The sequence below is a fragment of the Mustela erminea genome, chromosome 1 (assembly GCF_009829155.1).
Source record: "Mustela erminea isolate mMusErm1 chromosome 1, mMusErm1.Pri, whole genome shotgun sequence".
Lineage (NCBI taxonomy): Eukaryota > Metazoa > Chordata > Mammalia > Carnivora > Mustelidae > Mustela > Mustela erminea.
Genome location: NC_045614.1, coordinates 128,329,032 through 128,352,774, shown reverse-complemented (window position 1 = coordinate 128,352,774; position 23,743 = coordinate 128,329,032). Strand labels below are relative to the sequence as shown.

Genomic DNA, 23,743 nt, shown 5'->3' with positions numbered 1-23,743 from the left:
AAAGGATCATGCATTATGGAGCTCTTACCAAGGTCTCTGTCACCAGGCACTAGGTGACAGAGCATGAAGCCCATTCAACCTGCTGGGAAGTAACTGGCAAAGGAGGAAAGCAGGAAACTGACTGCCAAGTCACATTCCTGGGCCTGGCCCTATTCTTTTACTCTTCTCACTCACCCTCTGAGGAAGATCTGACTTCTTTTCTTTTTATTTCTCTCTCTCTCTTTTTTTTTTCTTTCTTTTTTTTTAATGAGACTCAGAAAGATCCAACACTCATTTAAGGACATAAACTAAAATCTGGCAGACCTGACTTTAAAGCCAATTCTGATATATTGCATGAGACAAAAAGTTTAATAAAAACCTTAGGTAAAATAACCTCCTGTCTGTAAGGGGACGTGGCACTCAGATAGGTGAGTACTAGAAAGATGTAAAAGTGGGCCGCAAATGGTTAAACTAAAAATAACACCACCTGAAAACTTACTTGAAGAGAAAACTTTAAGACCCTTATTTATTCTTCTTCTATATAATTCTACCAAGTTTGGTCACTGGGCTTTCAAATCCACAGCAATGAGGTGGAACAACTTTAAGAAGAGGGAGGCAGAAGGACAACTGGAACACACTAAGAGCAAAGAACACTGTCAAAATAATCATTACCCAGAGAACAAATTCCACAGACACCCTGGCCCTGAGCGACCAGATGCACTGGCACACTGCTCTACATACGGCCAAAGACAATGAAACAAAATTCCATAAACTTTTAGTCATTTCCGCAAGAGGACTGTTACAAATATTTAACTAAATAAACCTACCATTTCTAGGTATTCCATTTTCCCGATCTGTCATTGTTGTTGCTATTTAAAACATATGGTCTCTTTGCTTCCTACCTTCTGAATGTGCTAAAAGGACCACAGTATTACAATGTAAAATAACTGTACTGACCCCGAGATCTGTAGAGGGCACTCCACTCTGTAGCGTCCTCCAAGTGGTGTTCCCAGGGCCCTAGAACTCTTCCCTCTCCTCTGTGTATGACCCACACCACAGTCTGCCCTTCCTTCCTAATGCGACTCTTGTAGGGGCAGGGACCATGTCGACTTGTGTTTGTAACTTCAGAGTTTCTAGCACAGTGTCTTCTACGTAAGATAAACACAGCAAATATTAAACTAAGTAAATTTATGCACAATATACTCAATTTTATAATATAAGGAGGCATGGAAAAATACTTCCATGTAAAATGGTTAACATACAACTTCTAGAGCTTCAAGGACTTCTGGGGGAACAGTCAGTTCAGCATCGGACTTCAGATCAGGTCCTGGGACCAAGTCCCACCTCAGGCTCCATGTTCGGTGGGGAGACTGCTTATCCTTCCGCCCCTCCCCCCGCTTGTGCTCGTTCTCTCACTCTTCCACTCTCAAATAAAGGAATGAAATCTTAAAAAAAAAAAAACCAAAAACTTACTAGGGCTTGAAAAGGCAAACCTATTTTTCATGTATCAAATATTACATTTCAGACACTGTTCTAAGCTCAAGGATTCAAACAGCAGACATGAAATACCAGTTTTCTGAATTCAAGGTCCTATGATCTCACAGATAGGAAGACAGACAACTCCGAGATACAACATTTCAGGATAAATATGAAAATCACGGAGGACCATGGGATAGAGTACTTGGGCAGAACTATTACCATTTTTCTGCTTATGTGGGGTACTACCTTATATCAAGGAGGAGATGTAGTTACTACTTCTATAGATTGCTCAGAGGCAAGAAATATGAAAAGTGCGGCCTTCCTGAAAAGTAACTAGTGAAATCTCAATGGGTGGCAGGGCTGCAGTAGTTGCTGGCCTTTCAGACTCTTCCCTGTGATTCCCCACCTCCTGGTACTCAAACCATGTGTACTCCCTTCTAACACTGTCGTGGGTCGGTCTGTGTGACTAAGAGCATCCAGCACAAGCCGTGTTCTCCAAGATTAGGCTAGGAAAGAGCATGGCTTCCATGTTGGGCTCTTCCTCTCTTAGATCCCTCACCCTGTGAGATGCCGGCTGCTGGGTCACAAGATCCCTCAGGCAATCCTGTGCAAGGGTATTCCCTACAGAAGGGTATTCCATAGGGAGAAACTGAGACCCACCAACAGTCACGCGAGTGAGCCAGGAAGGAGATCCTCCCCTAGCTGATTCTTAGATGACTGAAGCCCAGCCAACAGCCTAGTCACAGGCTCATGAGAGACCCTGAGCTAGAAAAATCCAGCAAAGCTGCTCCTGCATTCACGGCCTCGGCCAACTGTGTGAAATCGTTAATATTTGTATGTTTGTTGCTTGAAGGTGCTAAATTTGGGGGTAATTTGTCATGCAGCAACAGATAATACAGCTACCCTTCTAGTAGTTGAAATCTGAGCAGGGCCCTGATTAAAAAGGAGTTAGTGAGGAGGAGATCTCAGGGAAGAATGATCCAGACAGAGAAAACAGCAAATATAAGGATGCAAAGAATTAGAATGTGAGCTTGCAGTGTCACCTGAAACAGCTAAAAGGCCCATGTGGCTGGAATTTTATTACTAAAGTACAATAAAGTAGTAAAAGAAGATGTGAATTTTCCTCTAAAGAGAAATGGAAGATAGCAATACCTAATTTATATTTTACAAAGAATAACCTTTGCAAACTCCTGGACCACTATGTGGGACATAAGGGTGGGGAAAGAAAACCAGGTGGAAGCCTACTACAACTAGTCCAGTCAAGACATGGTGGTCAGATTAGGATGCTGGAAATACTCTAGATTGGTAAAATTCAGGATATATACATAAAGATTTTATTTATTCATTTTAGAGAGAGAGAGAGGGGACAAGGAGAAAGGGGCAGAGGAAGAGAGAGAATCTGAAGCTGACTCCACACTGAGCACAGAGCCCGATGCTGGGCTCGATCCCACAACCCCTGAGATCATGACATGAGCTGAAACCAAGAGATGGATGCTCAACTGACTGAGACACCCAGCTGCCCCAAAATGTAGGATGCATATGTTGAAAGAAGAGTCAGCACAACTATATGAAAAACTTCTCCATGTAGATTACACTATGTCAATAGGTTCTGGTTTTTTGAGTGACCTGGATAAAACAGAATAACTCCAAAAAGAGGGGCAATGAGATATGATCCACTTGAAATACAACTGAAAATTCAAGAAATAATTTTAGGTGGGGTAGTTAAAAGCTAATCTCTTGGGAGTTAAAATTCAGTGAGGAATGGAAAGAATTAAGCAGTCAATCGAAATGCTCTTTTCAGTGTCTATTCTGATTGGTACCAACCAGACCATTAAAAAAAAAAAAGTTGTTTAAGCAATCAGCTAGTGAGGTTAAAAAGAAAAAAGTAATAACAGAGATGATGAAGACCAAAAATAAAGCCTGATTTTCCTTCCACATCAATGTAGTTCCAAAGGAACAAAGTTAATGATGAAAAGTATTTAAGTTAGAGAATACTTACATTAGTAACTTTGAGACTATTCAGTGGTTTCATAGAACTTTAGAGCTTCACTTATTAGAGCTTAACAAGAATCTACATGTTCCTACTCTGCAAATTTTCTGAGTGGGCAATGTTCACAAAAAATACATAAATGAACTTGTCAGATAAAACCTTGCCTTTTCTTACTGCTTCTTCTATTATGTGCACAAAAAGCATGTCAGGACGACTCACAGGAAATATCCATTTCCAATCAAGGCCACATTTGTGTACCTAGGGACCAACCTTCAGCTTACCTTTCTGAGTACAGAGTTCTGATATTCTTAAGCTGAGACATGAAAGATCAAGCTTTAAAAAGTTAAAAGCTAAACAAATTTCTATTAGGATTAGCTTACTGAAGAGGCCAATATAATAATTGCACACACATACGTATACAATCATATACACACACACAATCTCACACTAAATGGAAAGAATATGCAACTTTTTTTTTTTTTTTTTAAGAGAGAGTTGGAGAGCTCAAATGCCAGCAGAGTAGGGGGAGGGGCAAAGGGAGAGAGAGAATCTTAGGCAGGATCGATGCCCAGCACAGAGCCTGACACAGGGCTCCCCACAGCTCCCCACAGTGCTCAGGGCTTGATCTCGACCCTGAGATCACCACCTAAGCCAGAAGCAGGAGTTGGACACAACTGACTGAGCCACCCAGGAACCTCATGAATATGCAACTTTTTAAAAGAAATGTTTAAAATCAGGTAAGTTCTTTAAAAGACAGGCAGACAGATAAAAAGAACATCTGTATGCATGAATTTTCCATACTTTTTTCCCAAGGCCTTGGGTATAAACATATATAATTACCATAGTGGATGCTAGAACCTTTAAATAAATACTAACTTAATATTTTTCATTTTTTTTAACAAAAGAATCTCAGTGACTATGCAACAAAAAAAATTTTTTTTAAGTATTACATATATGTTCATAAGAAGTGTATGAAAAGAATTAAAATGCCCAATCCTATTCATGGGCCCATGTTCTAAATTGCTTTAGCTTTTAAACCCACATAAATTAGTATATAAAAATAATTCAATATTTTATCACACCTGCTTTTGCTGCTAAAATCATTATATTAAATGTTGAAATGCTTTGGTAGAGAAGTTCTACTTACTCTATGTCAATGAAAGAGCAGAGTCATAAAAATCCAATAGAAAAGGCGTTAACTTGGGCGCCTGGGTGGCTCAGTGGGTTAAGCCGCTGCCTTCGGCTCAGGTCATGATCTCAGGGTCCTGGGATCGAGTCCCGCATCGGGCTCTCTGCTCAGCAGGGAGCCTGCTTCCTTATCTCTCTCTCTCTGCCTGCCTCTCAGTGTACTTGTAATTTCTCTCTGTCAAATAAATAAATAAAATCTTTAAAAAAAAAACAAAAGAAAGAAAAGGCTTTAACTTGACTGGACACTTCACTTACATTCTATCTCTTGATGGCAGTACCTGTATAATCCAATTTATATCTCCCAAGAAAGCCTGTGGACAGTAGGTGCTTCAGGAAAAGTTTGCTGCTTAAAGAATATAGTTACTTACTGCATTTTTAGAATTTCTGCTAAGTGCTTATTCATTATAAACATATCCCTTTAACTAAAATTGTTATTTAATGTTACTCTTTTAAAAAGTCCACAACAAATCACTGCAAAAATGATTCTTCAAATAAAAACAGCTGTCTTCCTTTATCTCACTTTGTATCAATTTTGAAATTGATGGATGGGGTAGATGGAGTCATTAGCCTAAATCCATCATCCCTTACTCTGGCTTTACAGCCACACCCTCCTATGTACTTACTGCTTTCTGCCACAGGGAGAGGATTCTTCTGCATCCCAATCCACTCACGCTGGGATTGACCATGTGACTTATCTGGCCAATGTGAAGCAGACAAAACTGACAGCCGGCCAGTGCCTAGCCCAGGCTTTAAGAGGCATTGTATGTTAACACTCACCCTCTTGTGCTCCTGTAATGCACTGAGAAGGGAACCCCCAGGTAGATGGAATCCTTTCAGCGGGTTGTAGAAAGGAGACATTCAGAGTCTACTTGAAACAAACCAAAAACCTGTTGCCCAGGCCTAGGTTCAGGCAAGTCAGGCCCAGCCAAGCCCAGTCCCCAATGGCCAAACCACAGCCAAATTGCAGAACTTGAACATGAGTATGTTTGTTATTATAAGACACTGAGATTTTGAAATCAGTACAAAACAAAAACCAGTGTACTGACTCTCAGTATCTTTATATGGCAACTCACATAACATTAGCTGCATTGAACCAGACCTTCTTGATTTACCTACTCTAAAGGAATAGTCATTTTTTTTGAGCTATCTTCCATTTCAGAAAATCAGATTTTTTTTAAATATAGGAATTTTTTAAGAAAAAGATCATCACAGAAAGACATTTGTTCTATAACTGAAGTGTAATTTCCAGAAATAAACTATAATATATGAAATAAACTGTACTTTAAGACATCCAAGTTATAATTTTGTAACCTCGGATGTTTCTATAATTTACAAGCAGTCCTCCAAGTGAACTGAACATAAAGCACCTCCTTGAATGTCTGATATACTGTAGAAGTTTTCTGCCTAGTTCTTGTTTTGTTTTGTTTGAGCAGTTTCTGAATAGCTTCTCATCAAAACCTCACGTGTGAACTAACTCATGCTGGGAGAAGCCAGTATGAATTAGCAAAGTCTTGAAGAAGTTTTTGATATGTGCAATTTTATTACTTTTGAGGACTAACACTTTCCGGGCCTTCCTGAAACTAGGATGGAATCAATCATCTGTTACTTCTTGGATTAAGAGAGTATATTTTCCTATTCCTACAGGATTTAGAAATCTGTTGTTTTAAAAAATGGGATAGATTTTTGTTTACACGGCTATCTTACTAATTTTTTGTCATAATTTGAACAAAGGTAAAGTATAACCTAACCCAAGTTCAGTTATCACACTGTAAAAGTAACACGATTTTCATGGATCAATTCCAAGAATGTCATTGCCCTTTCTGCCACTTATACGTAATAAAGCAAAGCTATACTGTGAAAACTGTGTGTTAATAAGTTGATAAGGAGGAGTCACTACAGGTAATTCTTATTTTCATTATTACTCACTTAAGCTAGCATCTCAGGATTTAAAAATCACAAAATTTTAGCTTAGACGGAATCTTAAGGCTAGTTCAATAACGCACCAGATATCTGAGTTAACTCCCTCCGGAATGCTTGGTTATACTCTGGCCCTCTCCAGTGAAAGGCAGTGTTTCCAAAGTAGTGCGACTGCCACTGTTTCAGTAAATTAATTTGGCAAAAGACAGTAACTGGGCCTGTTGTAATTTCTACTTTAAAAAGAAAATTAATTACATTTAAATGACCTTTTACTGAATACAAATGGGAAAAAAAGGTACCAAATGAGCATGAATGATGGTTAACACAAGAAACGATAAGCCAATTCCAGGCAGTCTCATGGGCAGTGTATACTTGGCGGAACAATGTACAACTGCTTGTGTCTTGAATATTAAGTTATAGTAGCTCTTACTTGGGTCATAGTTTTAAGTGTATACTGATAATAGGCTAGCACTTGTAGACAAAATGCATAAGAATATTAAATCAGCACTAGTAGAGGGGCAGCAGTAATGATTTTATAAATACACTCAAAATAGTCCTTAAGTGGCATATCTTACTCAAAATAGTCAGCACGCACATCAAGAAGCTGATAGTCCTAAAAAAGGCAAAAGAACCAGAACACTCCTAGCAGCCGGAATTGATACTACCCAAATGTTCATCAGTGGAGGAATGAATAAATTCTAATGGCATACTAATAGAAATGAACCATCTGTAACTACATGTAACAGCTTGGAGAATCTCCCAAGCCATGTTAAATAAAAGAAGCCAGAAACAAGAGTATATACTGTTTGAGTATATACTTGTGATCTATCTCTCAAATAAATAAATAATATCTTTAAAAAAAAAAAAAGTATATATTGTTTGATTTCGTTCATGTTGCACAGTAAAAAAATGGGCAAATTAATCCGTAGTGATTATCCACAGAGGGGCAGTTGTCAACTTGAAGGGGCTCAACAAAACCACAGGCTGCTGATACTGTTATGTGTTTTGATCTGGTCGCTGGTAACACAAACATGTTTGTGAAGCCACCCGCTTACAATCTGTGCACTTTTATGTATGTAAGTTACAATTCACAGTTCAATAAAATGTCAAAAAAAAGTTTTAGATTTGACTGAGTTATTTATATGTCCAATGTTTTATGTGCAAAGCATTTGATTCTTTCTTACCATGTTGGATATAAGAAAAGATAAACCTCTAAAAGTAATTTTGCCTACTTTTAAAGTTAAAATAGGTAACTAATTTAGACTACTTTTTAATATACATCTGTACCAAAATTAAATACAATGTTATTTTAGACGTATTTTTAAAAATGCTTTCTAACACAAATAATTCAGAGAAAATGTCACTGTCACTAACAATGAGAAAAAAATTAAAAATAGCCTATATATTATATTAATTTAATTTAAAGTTGGCTTATTATTAAATTGCTGAGAATACACAGAGCTAAATTTTCTTTTATATAAAATCACTTCTGGAGCACCTGGGTGGCTCAGTCAGTTAAGCATTTGCCTTTGGCTCAGGTCATGATCCCAGGGTCCTGGGATTCAGGCCCATATGGACTCCTTGCTCCATGTCTGCTTCTCCCTCTGCCTCGGCCTCTCCCTCCACCCCCGCTCATGCTCTCTCTTTCTCATGCTCTCTCTCTCTCTCAAATAAAGTATTTAATAAATAAATAAATAAATAAATAAATAAATAAATAATAAAATTACTTCTGTATTATGTACCACGTAAAAATTAGGAAAAACAAATTCCCATAGGAATTTGTGAGAGAATATAATGAAAAAAGGTTTTGAGAATTAGAAAAAAAAAAAAAAAATGGACACTACCTTAGTAATGGAGAAAAAATACAGTTAGAGCTGTGGCTATCTGCTGACAAATTCCAGACCTGCCACCAGCAAGCTACGTGAACTCGGTCAGATAAGCACTGTCCAACAGAAGCACACTGTGAATCACATTTGTGACTTTTAAATTTCTAGTAGCCACAGTTTAAAAAGAAGTATATGTGCACTGCAATATACCAATCACATCTAATGCAACACAGCACGTCACCAAAACGTAGTGCCACCAGAACAAAGCAGTGTTCTCCAGAAAAATAGTTCACAGTGCTTTAGTTTTGTGATTTTCTTAAAAATTATTTATTTATTCAGAGCAAGAGCGAGTGCGCATGAGCAAACACAAGCAGGGGAGGGGGGACAGGCAGAGGAGAGAGAATCTCAGGCTGATTCCACGCTGAGAGTAGAGCCTGATCCAGCGTTTGATCTCAGGACTGAGATCATCATGATCTGAGCAGAAATCAAGAGCCCAATGCTTAACCAACTGAGTCACCCAGGCTCCCCAACTATGCTTTAGTTTTAACTTCTGAACTTTTAACTTCTGAACAAATTTTAGTTAAAATTTGAAATTCAGTTCCTCAGTCATACCAGCTGCATTTTAATGCTTCTGCCACCTGTGACCAGGGGCTACCATGTTGGACAGCACAGGTGTCAGTCTTTCCATCTCTTGAAGTTTCACTTTCTTCCTTGATAAACTAAAAAGTTATTATTTAAGATACAGAAATCCCAGGGAGAATTTCTGCCAACTGAAGCCCACATGACCCAATCAAGATGTGTGCCACTCACCATGCAGGAATGCAGAACAGTGTCCAGGAATCTTTGGGCTTTTAAAATAAAGTCAGAAATCTGGATGTTTACATAAAATATCTTTCTTTTTTCATGTAGACAACTACCGTGAAATTTTTCAGAGCGCCGTGTGGGCTAAACCAAAACATATCCATATGCTACTCTTTGCAACCTGGGTTCTATAAACATTCTTTCCTGCCCTACTAATCTATGATTTATTTAGCAGTGATTTGACTTCTACATCTGGAAGCTAAAAAGCACAGCTGGAGAATCAGTTGAGTGGTGAGATTCAAAGCCCCCCTGTGAAGTAAAGGTGAAGCTACAGATGCTATCAGGAGGTGACAGCCTCTGGTAAAAGTCAGCAGGATCCCAGAGTGAGCTTAAGCTCTGTCTACAGCCCAAGATTCAGAGGAATCTAAAAAAATACTTACTTTATTATTATTATTATTATTATTATTAAGGTAAGGGATCCCCTAACACTCTAATTTTGGATCAAGGACAATGTACCAGAGATGGTTGGAAAGGGTAATGAAGCCAAGTGTATCACAGTGAGTATCATTCTTCTCACCCTGGGGCCCAGGCCCTATGGAACCTGCTTGGATCCTCCAGGGCATGTAGGATCCAAACTGGAAAAAGGTTAACTGGCCAGACAGCAGAAAGCTGCAGTGATGAAGCAGGAAGCAGCAGGTTGGGCAGACAGTCGTACCTTCTGTGGACAAAAAGGAAAGTAGGGGCAGGGAGTGGAGCTAGAATGTATCAGTTCAGAGGTAAGGATAAGCACTAGGGGTCATATCACCCCCAGGAAGGACCTGACAACCAAGAAACACACAGGCCTAGGCTCCAGGGATAGGAATGCTTGCTTATCATTCAAAGGAACCTGTAGGATATGTAATTAATCAGCACTAATGAAAGCTTTCACATATAGAACAAAGGTATTTTTCAGAGTCCAAGTCTCCAGAGATGGAACAGACCATGGGGGAACCACATGAAGTGGGGCCATAAGTTATCAAGTAACATCTGCTACCATGACCCCATGGGCCTTCACTCAACAACATCAACCTTCTCAGAAGACCTCTGTCCCCAATTTTGTCCTCAAAAACCCTCACACACAAGCAATTAGGGAGTTCCAGGCTTTTGAGCATTAGCTGCCCATTCTCCTGGGTGGGGCCACACCAATAAACAGCCTTTCTTCACTGCAGAAGCCCTGAGTCCGTCTGTACGGGCTTGCTGTGTATCAGGTGGACAGACTCTCATTGGTTCATTTACGGTCACAGGTGGACTCCAAGGAGACCAGCTCTCAAGTCCAGGTGAGTCACCATCTGGGAATATTCTTCACTGCTTGCCAGAATCTAAAAAGGATAAGAGTTCCCTCTGAGGAGGTGAAGTCAGAAACTCTGTTTTGTTAATATTGTTAAAACCTCATTTTATTTCCAGGGTGAGGGGACCTTGGAAACGGACGATAACTAAGATCCCTGAGTTAGGATTCAAACAATAAGAATATCAATCCCAAGTGTGTCACTGTCACGCTGTGTGACTTCTGTTTCCTTAAATTTAAAATTGTAATGATATAGCATATTGCTTTTCTCTGTATTTACTTCCAGGACCAAATGCTATCATGAATATAAATTTGGAAGGTATAAGTTCCTCATGTAATTACAAGGTATTTTTTATTATTTACTAAGCAATTACTAGTGGATTCTAGGAATGCAGTTTATAAAGTGCCATTTAAGTCCCTAATCAGAAATCTCAAATTTGAAAGGGGTGGAGTGGGTTAGGGCTTTTGGGAAATAGCACTGAGCACTGACTACCCCATTACAAATGCAGCCACTTTCTAGAGGATTCATGGGGTAGAACCAAGGGAGGTCAAATTCCAAGATGGACTTAAAAAGACCTCAGAAGAAGGAATTTGCCCTAAGCCATAACCTTTTTTAGGTCACTGATGCTTTGAGAATCTGATAAAAAGCTATGGGTTCCGTCTTGGAAAAAGACACATATATGGAACTGACATATATTTTCAGGAAGTTCATGGACCCCCATGGATCTCAAATAGAAAATGCCATCCTTAAAGAAGAGAGGGTCACAGATGAGACACACAATGTGGCCTTAGGAATTAGTTGTTGCTGGGTAGGAGGCAGTTTTGAGAACAGCTGGAGGTCTACAATAAAACAAAGTAGTCTTTCTTTAAAGACTCACCCTCTACTCAAAGTACTGCTACCATGGGACCCTCAGATGAAGACTTCTTGGGGTCTAAACGAGTCTGATAATCACTCACAAAAGCAACACTCTAGCTAACTGGGTTAGGAGCTATTGCTTCCTTAGACAGTTTAACAACACAGTACATCCTCTACCTTAATCCAAATGAATAATAATCAACCGAGAGCAAAAGATATATGAGGAAAAAAACTATGCAGCCTATTAAGTCTCCCTAAGAACCACACTGTACATGATAACATTACACTGTAGAACATGTAGAGAATTTTTTTTTTTTTATATTTCGGTTTTTGGGACATAGAACGAAGACTAATGAGGACAGATGGAAGAAAGGCAGGTAGGAACAAGGCCCTTCCTAGCCCCACCTCAACTCTAAAAGGAAACCATGCTTAAAAGGATTTTACAACACCCTGGAAGAAGAAATCCACCCTTTCCCATGTGACAGATAAATGATAAAAACCTCATTGGTAACAGGATCCTGGAGGGTTAATCAGATTAAAACAGCCCGACAACAAGCCTATAAAAGCCCCAAGACTGGGATACCTAGGTGGTTCAGTTAAACATCTGCCTTTGGCACTGGTCATGATCCCAGAATCCTGGGATCCAGCCCAGCATCAGGCTCCCTGCTCAGTGGAAAGTGGAAAGCCAGCTTCTCCCTCTCTCCCTCTGCCCCTGCTTGTGTTCTCTCACTCATTCTCTCTCAAATAAATAAAGTCTTAAAAACAACAACAAAAAAAACCTGCTAGACTTAGAAATTCCAGTGGCAACCCTCTTGGGGTCCTTCCCTTTTTCGGAGCATCATACTATCACTCAATAAACTTAGCTTTGGTGCCCACCACTCTGTCTGGTCTACCTCCTCATTCTTCAAAGTGGCCTGACCAAGAATGGTGGGCACTAAAGGAAAAGAAATCCTGTAACACGACAACGTTTCACAAAGGACTAAATGGTATCCATGTGAATATCACAAAGGAAAAGATGTCCACAGGAACCCAGAGTATCAGTGAGATTCATGGCAGCAATCTGGCACCCACACAGGTAGCAGTGGAGCGGAAGAGAATCACCCTCCTTCACAGAAGGAAGCAGTTCACAGAATTTCACAGAAATTCAACAGCAACATTTCACTGACAAGGAGAGAACGTGCCTGATTCTTGAGTGGAACATGGCCTCAGACACATTTTGACAAGATATTCTCTATCCACTTCCCAATCCTATCTCTTATAGAAATTCACTTAGGAAGGTATAACAGAAGTCAAATGGAAAATAGAAATATTTGGGGCATCTGGCTGGCTCGGTTGCTTAATCGTCTGACTCTTGATCATAGCTCAGGTCTTGATCTCAGGGTTGTGAGAAATACTGATCTCGTATTCCTAATTACTAAAATATGAATAGTGAGGTCATAGTAAAGAAGAGTTAAGAAGAGTGAGGTCATACTATGAATTTGGAATAATAATTATTTAGAAAACATTTAATGACTTTTTCATAATATTCTATAATAATCTATTTTTATTAATATCATGAAAGTGTACTCTTTCATTGCAATGTTTTAAACTTGATTTTCAAAGAGACCAATGAACAAGTTGAAATCACCAGGGATGCAATTAATGTTCTTTCTTTAAATCAAAGATATTATCTTTCTAAGACCAGTAAAACTCATTCCCCTCAAAATTTATCTTGTGACCATCAAATAAGGTGTTTACCAAGGACTGCAGTCTATAAAATCAGAAGGAACAATCAGAAATAAAAATATTATATGAACAAACACCATGCACTGCATTCCTATGTATTTGGCAAAGAAATACAGTCAACTGTATGAGTGAGAACTTTTCACATATTGCCAATGGATTTTGAAACTCCTCAAGGACATATGCTGTCTGCTGTGGGATTTCCTTTGGCAGCTTACTAGTTGGGTTTATATTTCAGAGAATTACCTGACACTCTTAATTTCAATCCTTAGAGATCAAATGGTTTAAATACCAGATAATTTCTCTCTAAAGTGCCACGATTTCAAATGCCATTTCTTGCTAATATATCTCAAATGAAATAATAAATCACATTAAAATATGTAGTAACGCATTTTATAAAAAAAGTATTATGTTGGGTCATCAAAGAAAATAATTCAGAACAGTGCCTGCTACAGAGCAAGCGCAATGAATGTGAGTTTATGACGACCTTGGTAATAATACTGCCAACAATGACAGTAATGACAGTATTGCCTACCACTTTGTGGTAGGCAGCTACTAAGATGACTCCAATGCCCCCACCTTCTGTTATTCATGCTCTCATAAACCCCTTCCCTTAAGGATCGACTGAACTTAGGGATTCAATTCTAATGAACACACCAAGGCAGAAGTGATGGGGTATCACTTTCAAAACTGAGGTTATTAAAATACTTTCACTTTCATCTTAGGTTCTTGCACACTCTCTCTTTAGCTCTCCCTTGGATCTCTTGCCCTGAGGGAAGCCAGCTATCATTTTTTAAGTTCCATGGTAGAACTGTAGAAAATCCTAGGGAAAGGCCCAGATGAGTGAGATTAAAAGCGGATCTTCTGAGGCTGCCAACAAGCACACCAGTGAATTCTGAAGCAGATCATTCAATCCCAGGCAAGTTTTCAGATTAGTACTACCCTGTTCAGCAGCCTGACTGAAACATCATGAGAGATCGTGAAAAATAAATCACCCAGCCAAGCCCAGATTCCTTTCTCATAGTGACTGTAAGATAACATTTGTTGTTTGGGGATAATTTGCTATGCAATAGGATAACCAATATAGATTTTGGAGTAAGGTGCTGCCATCTCAAAAATCTGAAAGGTGAAGAGCTTTGGAACTGTGTAATGGGCCTTCAGAAGAGTGTGAGTCTGGGCACCTGGGTGCCTCAGTTGTTAAGCATCTGCCTTCTGCACAGGTCATGATCCCAGGGTCCTGGGATCGAGCCCTACATCAGGCTCCCTGCTCTGCGAGCCTGCTTCTCCCTCTCCCTCTGCCTGCTGCTCCCCCTGCTGTGCTGTCAAATAAATAAATAATATCTTTAAAAAAAAAAAAAAGAAGAAGAAGAAGAAGAAGAGTGTGAGTCAATGTGCAAAGCGCCTGAAACATATTGTTCACAGAGTTTGGGACTTTGAAGAGATCGCTAGGAAGGGCATAAATAAAAATGAGGAAATTTTTTTTTGGAAACTGGAAATTATGTAGTGGCAAAAGGTTTAACAATACCCACATTTATGTACAGTTACATGACCTGCAGTCACTTGCAGTTACATGAGAAGTAAAAAAAAAAAAGTGCTGAATGAACTGGGTAATTGAGCTGAGATCTTCCAGCAAAGTGCTGAGGATGCTACCTGGTTTCTTCCTGCTCATTATAGTAAACTGTGAGAAGATAAACTGAGGGAAGGACTGCTAAACAAAAAGGAGGAAGGACTTGATAGTTTTGAAAATTCTCAGCGTCTCTAGATCGCAAACAATGCTAAGTTAGGAGACAGCTTCCATGCAAAGATCAATTCCAGAAAATTATCAGAGAGTGCACGGTCTAAAGATGAGACAAAAGATGTTGTTCAGAAATCCTTGTTAAGACCTTAGAAATGTTGCCCACTCCCCCCCCCTTTTACTGAGAGAGAGAACACACACATGTGCAAGCGGGGTTGGGAGGAGGGACAAAGGGAGAGAGAATTCCAAGCAGACTCCACACCCAGCAGGGAGCCTGACACAGGGCTTGATTTCAGTACCCTGAGATAATGACCTACGTGAAATTAAGAGTCAGAGGTATAACCAACTGACCCACCCAGGGGTCCCCAAAATATGGCCTCTTAAAGAGCTATTCAGTCAGACCATAGGTCTCCTAAAAACATAAGGGTATGACACAGAGATCCTATCAAAAGGCTTTTGGAAAGTGAAAGGTCACTCCCTATCCCTTAGCAGAAGCCCCAGTCAGAGAAGAATTTATCTCCAGGAAATATGTGGGTATGCTTTTTGTCTAATAGACTAAATCCCCAAGTTTCACAGGAGACTGACAAAAGTTTTGAGAGGATTTTATGAGCAGAAACCCTTCCAGTTTAGAAAATGAAAGGACCAGAGACTGTAATAAATGAAAAAAGGCCATACATCCCCCTAATATTCTATTATCAGGAAGCAGGCTGAGAAAACTCAGCTGCAAAACGCATGCTACCTTTCATGAAAAAAGGAAAAATGACTCAGAGAGTGGAGCCAATAGCCCAAGGAGTAGAATCAAGAGACATGGGAGAATTATCCCCAGGTCTGGAAACCTAGTCAAGGAATTTCTGCCTAGCTGGATTTCAGAACAGCTATGGACCAGTGACTCCTATATACTATGCATCTTACCCTTTTTTGAACAAGAACATGTAGGTATCTTATGTCGGCTTCATTGCTGTACATTGGTTGTTTTGAAGTCAGTATCTTGACTCTAGTTTCACAGATGACAAGGAACTATACTTGAGGAACTATACCCAAGGAGCCTCACCCACACCCAGATCAAACTTAGATGACTTCTGGATTTAGAGCTGATGCTCACCTACATAGTGAAGACAAGCTATTTTTCATCTTCTCATGAAAGCGATGCTTGACATCAGTGCAAATTAACATGTTTTATAGCATCAAACCTTTAAAAAAGGATATGAAATCCTTTTTAAAATCAATGTGTGTTAATAGGTTGAGAGATTATAGATTAAATCTCACTAATGTAAAACTTAATAAACTATCCTACACTAACCAAGTTAAGTAAATAAGTAATTAACAGCTGCGCAATTTTAATCTGCTCACAGTATCTATTATACAACATCATCACTATTATTGAGATCATACAAGCAATGTCAAAGCTCTCTTAAAATATCCTGATTTGCAGAATTTTTGTTGTTGTTTATAACAAAAACTCCACTTAAAGAAGGGGTTTAAATGGATATGTGAAATGGGAAATGTTCGACTCTTCTAAAATGATTATATATTTTTCTTAAATGCACTCTCAACAGAAAGGAAACTGTCATTCAAATGTGATACCTTATCTTTCAGAATGACAGCCCATCTTTTACTTTTCTATTCATAATCTATCACAGTGTGACATTTTATATATGAAAAAATAGTTAAGGCAATATTTTTTAAAATGTCATACTATTTTAAAGGGCAATTTATTTCATGCCTACATCCCTCCAGGCTAAAGCCTATTTAGTGAGGTTTATTAGTGAAGGGCAATGACTGGCATGTCCCCTGAATAAGCACTCACTGGCCAATAAAAACAAGAACACAGATATGCCATTCAGAAATACAAAGCATTGTTTAAAAATAGCAATAGTTTCTGCTGGAACTGAGAAGAGGGTGCTGATCTCCAGGGACAGCAGAGCACAGGAGAGGAATGCTATGTTGTACTGGAAGTCAGGATATGTGGACTTGAGATACATGATAAATGATTCCGCTTCAGGATTGTTTCTTTAACTGTAAAATTCATTGTCTGTAGCAGATTCAATCAGTTAATGCATTCATGAACTACAGACATGCAGGTACTCACACTTGAACTGTACAGGTACTATGAGTTGCCAAATTTCATTTTTTTCCCTAAAATAAACTTCTAAAAAACTTCTGTACACTCCTACCTTGTAAATGGAAAATGTAACTTACATGGTATTCATGGATATAGTGACTGTTAATTTTAAATGCAATAAACAACAATTATTAAATTCTAACTGTCAAACTGTTGGTTGCCCTTATTCAGTTCTCTGAGAGAAAACAAACGAGTAACTATAGCTAAGAGAGAGATTCTAACATCAAACTGAGAGTTTCTACTTGTCAAGAAAACTCTGAAAGTGAATTCAAAAGGGCTTAAGGTTCTTATTAGATATGATTCAATGTTATTTAATGCAGCATCTACGTACCACCTAAAATCAACTCTGTATCAACCAAAATTACCTTTTGTAACAGCAGCAAATGTCCTACACACAGGACATGCCTCATCAAATAATCACCCTGTTACTTCTGATTCTAAATTTTATTTTGACTCTTCATACAACCCACCTAACCTACTTTCTCAGAACTGTCAATATTGTCATGAGACACGCTAAAATAATTTTGAGGGCAATGGAGTGCTGTGGAAAGAACACAGCTGGGAAGTTACTTTAGGGTTCTAAGCTCGGTTTCATTAGATCTGACCTTGACACTAGCAAGTTAATTAACCCCTCTGAGCCTCAGATCTTTCAATCACATTAACAAGCTTATGTCACTGTTAGAAGAAAAAAATGCACGTAACGTGCTTAACAGGGCCCCTGAACCTGGCAGACATTCAACAAATATTATGTATTTAAAATAATTTAGTTTCTTCAAATAAATTTTCAAAATTCTATCAAAATACATTCACTTTAATTAACAGTGGCTTGAAAGGAAAAACAGCTTGCCACTATTCTCTTATAATAAAGTTGTATTATATATAACTTTTACTTCCAAAGCTACAAACTCCACAAAGCACTGACTGGCAAAAGTAGCAAAAACATTTTGTCCTCAATGACAAAATAGAAACACTTATTTGTCAAAATGAAAAACAGCAACTCTTAGTTGATACCACCTAAGTGTATGCAGGCCTTTTCTTTCTTAAAAAAAAAAAAGAAAGAAAAGAAAAGCAAAGAAAGAAAGAAAAGAAAGGGTCAATACAGTAGAAAAGACAGAGTGAGAATGTCTTAAATGAAAGTTTCAACCAAGTTAGGGACTTAGCTCTGAAAAGAGCCATATTTAGGCCACAACTAATAACACTAGTACCTTCTAGATGCAGTAAACAGTGAGCAAAATAAAAAGCAGCCCAATGCTAACCCAGAAATCCTGGTCACTTAAATGCAGTAGTAATGTGTTCCAAGATCCATGCTCGTCATTTTGGGTGTATTATTTACAATCTACACAAGTGCGCAAAATAGACATTGTTATCCCCAGTTCAACATAAAGAAACTCAAGCCCGGAGGTATTACTTGCCTGTTCAAGGTCTCCACCCGTGAACACCAGAGCTGTATTCAAACAGTATTTGATGCCAAAACCAATCTCCCTTCGCTAGTCCCTGTTTCTCTTTTTTGAGACATAAACATGTGAGCAAGAATATTCCTCAATGTTTTTTAAAGTCATAAAATGGTAGCAGTCCCCTGTTCCTCTCTTCCCTCTTTTAGTTTCTCTCCAATCTATTGCCTATCAGTTCTCCAACTCCAAGTCACCCATTCCTTAAGTCCCTGAAACCGTCCGGTTCGGTGCCCCAGCCCTATAAGAAACTCTCCTTAGAAAGGCAGAAGAGAATAAAGTCAAAGTAAAGCTTCCAATTTATCCGGGACTTAAACCAAAGGCTCACAAATAATGAGAAATTCTCTTATATGGTCAACCAATATGGGCACATTCCAATTTACTGGAATGACTAAGGCAGACACAATATGTAGAATCATACAAATCTGTGCAAATCATATATATTTAACAGAATGCTTAAATGAGTCAGATTTTCACAAAGTACCTAGAAGCTTTCATCTTTTATTCAAGGAATGCATTTTAGGGCAAGGGATTTATTTACAAATAAAACTATAGAACTTAAATTCTGTTCTGGTTTTTAAATGAAAGTGTTCATCTAATGAACGGTATCTCATTGATGTCTATAAGGCCTAATTTTGCACTTGAAAATGAGAATACCTAATACCACACACAGCCATTGCTCATGGATCTAAAATCACTGAGTTCTGTGAACCACTCTGTTGTATAGTCCAAAATGTAAGCCTTATACTTCTAAGCACCGTATGCCAGCTAACATGATTGATCCTCATGACAACCTATTATAAGCATTATTATTCTGATTATAACCTACGATAAAAGTGGGTCCCAGAGAAGTGACTTGCCCAAGATCATACAGCTGGTTTAAAAAAAAAAAAAAAAAAAAAAAGACAGAAAGCCTTGAAACCTAAGTGCTCTGTCTCCTCAGCCTGTATCCACCACATTTCCCTGCCCACTGTACGAAGTACATTCATAAGCAGACAGAAAACACCACAGAGGTATAGATCTACTCTCTATTGAGCACTGACTATATGCCAGGCACCAGGCGCTGGAGATGAAAGAAAGCCTGGCCCTGAGCTGAAGGAGACTTTTATTCTTTTTTAAGCAGATTCAGGGGAGGCTGAAAACAAAGAAGCCGCCAGTTCCAATGTGATATGTTCATGCACAGGCTAGTGTGCCATCCCGTGTTAGGAAAACACAATGTAAGGGACAACTAACTTAAATAACAGTATGAGCCTTAGAAGCAACAAACTTTTTTTAAAAAGTTTTTAAGAGAACATAAGCGCATGAGCAGGGGGAGGGGCAAAAGGAGAAGCAGACTCCCCGAGGAGCAAAGAGCTCAAAGTGGTAATCTTATCCCAGGATCCTGGGATCATGACCTGAGCCAAAGGCAGATGCTTAACCCACTGAGCCACCCAGGGCCCCCCACCTTTTTTTTTTTTTTTTTTACTTCAAATAGTTCTAGGATATTGATCTGGAACAGGAGCACAGGAAACATTAAATAAACCTTTTCTTAATGGTTTCTGGCCATCACTGGGAAGACGAAAAGCACTGCAAAAATGTTTCAGAAATGAGGGGCTATTCGCCCCTACTTTTAAAAAAATGTAAATAGTTCCATCTCTATTCCAGATCCTGTTACACAAGGTTATTGCCTACCACTAGGAGATACACCCTCTTCTTATCAGGTATGACAAAGAGAGTTAATCAGTAACTCTAATTTTTTATGTTTAAATTGTCACTGAAGGTCCTTTCTCTGGAGGAAAGTATCTGGATTTATGTCCATTTACCCATTTCATTTGATGTCCAATCAGGTAAAATAAAAGGAGATAGCTAATTATAAAAACAAATTTTGTCAATTTTAAAACATTTACCCATAATAAACATGGGAAGAGAAAGTTGTGAAATACCTTACCTCACACAGGGACCATGATGATAGTAACAGATCATCTTTAAGGAGCAGTACCTACTATGTGCCAGGGATGTGCTAAGAGCTTCTACACATTCATTATTTTATCCTCACGTTATCCCTGTGAAATAGATCATTCTAATCTCCATCTTATAAAGAAGAAAAATGAGGGCCAAGCTCACACAGAAAGTTGCAGGGCAGAATTTGAATCACATGCTGGGGGAAAAGCAACAAAAAAACCCTCAGATGTCTTTGCGGCCAAGTAAAGTAAATGTGTCAAGTGGCTCAGTTTTAAGATTACAGGGTTGCACTTTTCAACCTTGGCTGCATGTTGTAATCACCTGGGGAGGGCACCATGTGGGTTTCAACCCCCCCAGATGGTGACTGATTTGGTTTGGGAGCTGCCCACTGATTCTAATGGGCAGTGGGAGCTAAGAAACACTGTGTATGACCAGGAGTGGGGTATGGCCCACCTGAAAGCAGTTTTAAAAAAATTTAAGAGATTAAGGAAACACTGTGCTGGTCAAAGATTGTAACTACTGCCTCTGCCACCAATATATAACCTCTGCCCCACTGCTCAGTGTAATTTCCATGTGGCAGAAGTGGGAGATAGAGAAGTAAACAGATATATTGCCTGGCAGACATAGACATATGTTTTTCCTGGAAAGGGGGCTTAGTCTTGGAACTTTCCCCAGGTCACCCTTCACTGTCTCCTATTTATGGCACAGGTCTACTGCAAAAGGCACTTGGAGTTAGACATAACCTACTTTCAAAATAATCTCTGGAGTACAACCCATCCTTAAACTGAAGATGACCTAAAAATGCTCACTTAACAAATGTCTACCTTCAGATTACAGGGCCAAAATGTAAACATTTCAAGAGTCACATATATTTTTTTTTTCTAAAGAAGGCCACTCATAATTAACTCTGATTTTAATCCAAGCCAGGTCAAGAGATCTCACTTAACTAAACAAGTCCTAAGAATGGAGAGCCTAATGCCTTCAAAACAAATCTATGCAGGTGGTACAACACAGCGCTGCTGAGTAAAATGTCATTTGTCATTGGAAAGGGAAGCAAAAGCGGCATACTGTCAGAAAAATCCTCATTAAATGGCATGCAGATGTGAAATCCAAAATAAATGCTACAGAAGTCAATCATCAATCCATTAAAAAATAAGAAGAAACTGCAGCCTGCTTAGGAAATAATTCTTCATGCATAACCATGTTATAATTGTTGCAGCACCACAACTCAAGAGGAAATGGCAAAATACTTTAAGAAACTGACATTAAGGCCTTGAACTAGCAACCACTTGAACTAGCTACATTTTTTCATCTGCAACAAAACAAATGTTGAAGATTTTAATGGCCTTGTATTGTCACTTACCACCACGTTCTCCCCACCATCACCACCAAAAGGCGGCAAATCAAAGGAGAAAAAAAAATTGAGATTGATTTTCAAAATGAAATACCACAAATATTGGAACACTGGGAAAAAATTAAATTTGAAAGCAAGCAAGCAAGCAAGCAAGCATACTGCAAATACAGGCGGTGACTCAGAAATCAGGGCCTCAGTCAAACAGTTCCAGCATTGGCTGCTGAGGCAGAAGCTCTACTTGAGCAAAATATTTTGTTGTTACTTTGTTTTGTTTCAAAAAGCAGAGACAGGAAAGGGAAACCTGAGAGAGCAGACAATAGCCTGCAGGATTTATTTTCTCACCACAGTTCAGGATAACAGCTCATTTGTTGAGTGAATAAATAAATATCGATTCCCTCATGAGTGTCAGGCACTGTGCAGTGCTGAGGATGTACTGGTAAACTTGACAGTGTCTGTTTGCATGGGTCCCCTAAACTAAGACACTAAGGCACCAACCTCACATAATCCACCATACATGCCCCTTCTAGCCACATGTGTGAAAATCCAGTCCTGCCCTTGCAGTATTAGATGACAAAATTTTCCTTTTGTCTAACTGTACTGAACTTCATAGGGAAACCACTAATGCCTTCTACGTAAATAGGTAAATACATAAATATCCAGAATTTGAATAACAACGATAAGCCATGGGTAAATTTCAACAAGTTTAAAGAAAAATGTTCTTAACCCAGGTCTGTATCAAAACAGGTTTTCCTTTAGAAATAAACCCAGTTCACATATTTTTACTGCCTGTGGCTATGCAGCTTCAGTAAGCTAAAAATACTTCCCTTTCTTCTAAGTTGGGAAGAGAAAATAAGACCAAGCAATCAGCAGCATGTCATTTTCTCTTTTTTTTTTTTTTTTTTTTACTCGAAAACACTCAAAATAGCTGAAGCAACGCAAAGGCATCTGTTTTCTATTTGTATACACATACACTGACACAAACATCCATCCAGCTTGTATCTTCCCAGTAATATGAAATAAGCTATATTTGCCTTATCAGCAAAGAGTGTCAACATTTCACTACTCACAGCTTTCTAGTATTATTTTTTTATTTTTGGTTGGGGAGAGGACTGCATGAGTGTTGAAAACTAGACACAAGTAAAAGCTTTCAAAAAATATGTATAGGGTGACTATGCTCTTAAGACCACACGGTGCTTACTTTGCAGTCATGCATCATTTATGTTTCTGAAATTTACATTAAACGAGATTCTAAAATAGAAGGATAGGAACTTTAAATCTTTCTGCAGGTCTGGCTCAAGTTGTGTTCACTGTATCTGATAGAATGAAAAACTGTGTTTCTTCTCTTGGGCTTCTCAAGGCTGACTGTAAAATACACAACACACATACACTCCCACCTCTATGACAAACTAAAAGTTACTCAGGAAGATAAACTTTTTTTTTTTTACCACCCCCCTCCCAAAACACACCAGCAGGATGGTGAACAGTAGCAGTGTGGACTTTTCCAACACTCCCAACATCGTTAAAGTCATCCTATGAAGTTAACAGAAACTAATGGGCCATTAGTTTGGGCAGCTAGGTCACGGCTAAATTTCTCTTGGGGGAAAAAAAAAACCCAGTAAGGTTTGAAAAATCACTGCCAAACTCTCCATTTCTTATGTTACTGACAAAGTCAACTGCACAGCGAATACACAGCAACCGAGACCATGCCCCTCCGAGATGGGTTGGCAGAAACCGAGGAAGGGCTACTGTTCGGCCCGCGCAGACTGGAGCTGGGCCACTGACAAGTGCTGGGGTAAAAGGCTCAGTGGGCGCCGGCCCATCCAACGCCCCGCGGGACCCGCGGCTGGTGCCACCAATTTCAAACGTAACCGCCGGAGGAAGTGGGAGGTGGAGATGTCATCTCCCTTGACACTTCGGGGACCCGGCGGCCCAGCAGGGCTCGCCTCTGATGTCCGCGATGGTCAGAGGTGGCACCCGCTGCGCTAACGTTTCACCAAAGCCACTTTTCCAGTCGGGGCGGCAGGCGCCGGGCGAAGTTGGCCACCGGCCGCGCGCGTCCCG

General features: G+C 39.2%; 1 protein-coding gene across 5 annotated transcripts in view; it reads right to left on the bottom strand.

The window, feature by feature from the left end:
• GOLIM4 (golgi integral membrane protein 4) overlaps nt 1-23,743 on the bottom strand; it is an 80,908-nt gene that overhangs the window by 56,945 nt on the left and 220 nt on the right. The gene's annotated exons all lie outside the window — the stretch shown is intronic.